Below are 4,237 nucleotides of genomic sequence, written 5' to 3' on the forward strand. Positions count from 1 at the left end.
AGACTAGTGCGCCCATTATATTTTTAAATAACAGGATTGCTCAAAAGACGTGGAATACCTCCGCAGTGTAGAGGTAGCCAAATTGTTTTGTGCTGGCTTAGTAAATATTAATATTGGAATAGCCACCAGCTTTGGGGACTGACTGTCCCATTTTTTGAAATGCACCCTAATTGAGTGACTGTAGCTGACTCCTCTCAGATCCCACATATCATGCAGAACCAGAGTTCTGCTGTTTTGATCCTATGTGAATTCACAATTTAAAAAACACAAACTAACATGTTCAATTGGCTTACGGTATTGCATGTCAAATTCTAAAAAGTTCATGATCGTTCATGACAAGCTATCTCACCTCTGAAGTCATTTTTATTAGATCATAAAATACAGGCTCAAAGTGAGCTCGTCATTTTTCTACTGAAATCAGCAGTGTTACAATAGCGACAATCTGTGTAAGCAACAGAAGAATCAGGTCCACTATTATGAAATGGAGATTAAGAAACAGAAAAACGCTAATAGGTACACAATAATGAGTAATTCAACATGGGATATCTGCAAAACTGATCTCCAACAATACACTAATCACAAAAATTCCAACAGTTTGAATATAGTGGTGGTTTTCTGTCACAAATTTATAGTTCCTATATCTACCATCAAATGGGCAAACAGAAAAACAATCATTGTAGAACATCTTCTAGAAAAAAATCAAGTGGCACAAACATGGAGTTATCTTTGGTTGAGAGAAACAATATACAGCCTCTCCCTGAGTTATGAATGAGTTATGGACCACACACTTGGCCGTAACTCGATCTGTTTGTAACTCGGACCCCATTTAGTTACATAGCAACCGCGCTGTTCGTAAGCTCAGGTTGCATTCATAACTCGGGGACTGCCTGTACGACCGCTCCATGGGAGCTTTGGTCATAAATGAGAAAGGTCGTAACTCGACCGTTTGCAATTCGGAGACTGGCTGTACCTACCACCAGGATGGAGTCACTTATTTCATTACTAATATGTTATCATTCATTTGAATTTCATGGGTTAGACGTTTCCAGATCTCTACAGCTCAGGAAACAGCTTCAAGTTAAACAGGTTAGCTAGTCCAAATTGGACAAGAGGATGTAATCAAAGACATTATCTCATTTTACAGGAATGGACTGTGGAGTGTGATGAAAGTTAAATAACAAGGATTATTTTTTCAGCAGGCTTCATTACTGAAAATCTACCCTTAAGGAGAAGCTGATCCACCAATTTTTTATTCTTCAGAGATGCTGAGAACTGTCCTCTTTCAAAATAAGCACTAAATCCCATGTTTTCCTCAAAAGGCCGAAAGTTATAGGCTAACAAAATACTTAAGACAGCACTGTTCCCACTAGGCTGTCTTAAGAGAAGTAGGTGGCTTTTTAAGCTTCCAGGAACAGTGGGGTTCTATGAAAAATAGTAAGGGCACTCTTATTTCAGAACAAGCTATTTCAAAATTTATATTTTAAAGTAGCTTATTTTGAAATAGTGTGGCTACACAGCATATGCTCGTCAAAATGGTGCTGAGCTATTTCGAAATAAAGCGTCCACACTCATTGGACGCTGAATCACATTTAAGGTCACCCGGAAGTACTTCAGGCAGGGCATCAGGGCAGCAGTGACTTCCCGTAGCTGCTGCCTGAGGTTATCTGAGGCTCATGCTTAAAAGGGACCCTATGTACAGTCCTGTCTCAGGCTCTTCTCTTTTCCCTATCTCCTTGAGGGACAGCAAAGCCTTTTCACTGTGTGCTCTAGTTACTCTTGAGGACACCACAGCACTCCAAGCATGGAGCCAGACCTGCCTCTGAACGGTCCATGGCTCAGCTTCCCTCCGGCAGCGGTGACATACCACAGGGAGAGAGGCCTGTATCCCTAGGTGTTAGAGGAGAGGGGGCAGGGTGTTGGGGGAAGGTGTGTGCGAGTGGCAGATGCCGCTTGCTGGGGAGGGTGCTCCTGGGGGTCCCCTCTACTTCCTTCCCCTCCCAGCAGGCTCCAGTGCTAGGGGCTCGGTGTCCTCCCCCTCACCCCGCTGTCCCCATTTTGAGAAACAGGGCTGTAGAGGAAACTCATTCTTTCACGCTGCCAGGGGTGTAAGAGTGCAGGCCAGGGATCATAGAATCATAGAATCATAGAATAATAGGACTGGAAGGGACCTCGAGAGGTCATCGAGTCCAGCCCCCCGCCCTCAAGGCAGGATCAAGCTCCGTCTACACCATCCCTGACAGATGTCTATCTAACCTGTTCTTAAATATCTCCAGAGAGGGAGATTCCACCACCTCCCTTGGCAATTTATTCCAATATTTGACCACCCTGACAGTTAGGAATTTTTTCCTAATGTCCAATCTAAACCTCCCCTGCTGCACTTTAAGCCCATTACTCCTTGTCCTGTCCTCAGAAACCAAGAGGAACAAATTTTCTCCTTCCTCCTTGTGACACCCTTTTAGATATTTGAAAACCGCTATCATGTCCCCCCTTAATCTTCTTTTTTCCAAACTAAACAAGCCCAGTTCATGAAGCCTGGCTTCATAGGTCATGTTCTCTAAACCTTTAATCATTCTTGTCGCTCTTCTCTGTACCCTTTCCAATTTCTCCACATCTTTCTTGAAATGTGGCGCCCAGAACTGGACACAGTACTCCAGCTGAGGCCTAACTAGTGCAGAGTAGAGCGGCAGAATGACTTCACGAGTTTTGCTTACAACACACCTGTTGATACAACCTAGAATCATATTTGCTTTTTTTGCAACAGCATCACACTGTTGGCTCATATTCAACTTGTGGTCCACTATGACCCCTAGATCCCTTTCTGCCATGCTCCTTCCTAGACAGTCGCTTCCCATCTTGTATGTATGGAACTGATTGTTCCTTCCTAAGTGGAGCACTTTGCATTTCTCTTTATTAAACCTCATCCTGTTTACCTCTGACCATTTCTCTAACTTGCTAAGGTCATTTTGAATTATGTCCCTATCCTCCAAAGAAGTTGCAACCCCACCCAGTTTGGTATCATCTGCAAACTTAATAAGCGTACTCTCTATCCCAATATCTACATCATTGATGAAGATATTGAACAGTACGGGTCCCAAAACAGACCCTTGAGGAACTCCACTTGTTATCCCTTTCCAGCAGGATTTAGAACCATTAACAACAACTCTCTGACTACGGTTATCCAGCCAATTATGCACCCACCTTATCGTGGCCCTATCTAAGTTATATTTGCCTAGTTTATCAATAAGAATATCATGCGAGACCGTATCAAATGCCTTACTAAAGTCTAGGTATATGACATCCACCGCTTCTCCCTTATCCACAAGGCTCGTTATCCTATCAAAGAAAGCTATCAGATTAGTTTGGCATGACTTGTTCTTCACAAACCCATGCTGGCTATTCCCTATCACTTTATTACCTTCCAAGGGTTTGCATATGATTTCCTTAATTACCTGCTCCATTATCTTCCCTGGGACAGACGTTAAACTGACCGGTCTGTAGTTTCCTGGGTTGTTCTTATTCCCCTTTTTATAGATGGGCACAATATTTGCCCTTTTCCAGTCTTCTGGAATCTCCCCTGTCTGCCATGATTTTTCAAAGATCATAGCTAAAGGCTCAGATACCTCCTCTATCAGCTCCTTGAGTATCCTGGGATGCATTTCATCAGGACCTGGTGACTTGCTGACATCTAACTTTCCTAAGTGATTTTTAACTTGTTCTTTGTGTATCCTATCTTCTAAACTTACCCTCTCTCTGCTTGTATTCACTACGTTAGGCACACCTCCAGACTTCTCGGTGAAGACCGAAACAAAGAAGTCATTGAGCATCTCCGCCATTTCCAAGTTCCCTGTTACTGCTTCTCCCTCCTCACTAAGCAGTGGGCCTACCCTGTCCTTGGTCTTCCTCTTGCTTTTAATGTATTTATAAAAGGTCTTCTTGTTTCCCTTTATGCCTGTAGCTAGTTTGATCTCATTTTGTGCCTTTGCCTTTCTAATCTTGCCCCTGCATTCCCGTGTTGCTTTTGTTAGTTGTCCTAGTTTCCATTTTTTATATGACTCCTTTTTTATTTTGAGATCGTGCAAGATCTCCTTGTTAAGCCAAGATGAACTGAAGGGCGTGGGTGAAAGTGCAGGCAGGGGCTGCAGGGAGGCTGTGGGGAGGCGGGTGCAAGGCAGCGGGGAGTCTAGGTAAGGGGAAGGGCAGCAGCCACGTGTGGACTAGGCTCCATCAGTGGCTCTTG

Source organism: Pelodiscus sinensis, chromosome 2 (genome assembly GCF_052426305.1).
Source record: "Pelodiscus sinensis isolate ZL-2025 chromosome 2, ASM5242630v1, whole genome shotgun sequence".
NCBI lineage: Eukaryota > Metazoa > Chordata > Testudines > Trionychidae > Pelodiscus > Pelodiscus sinensis.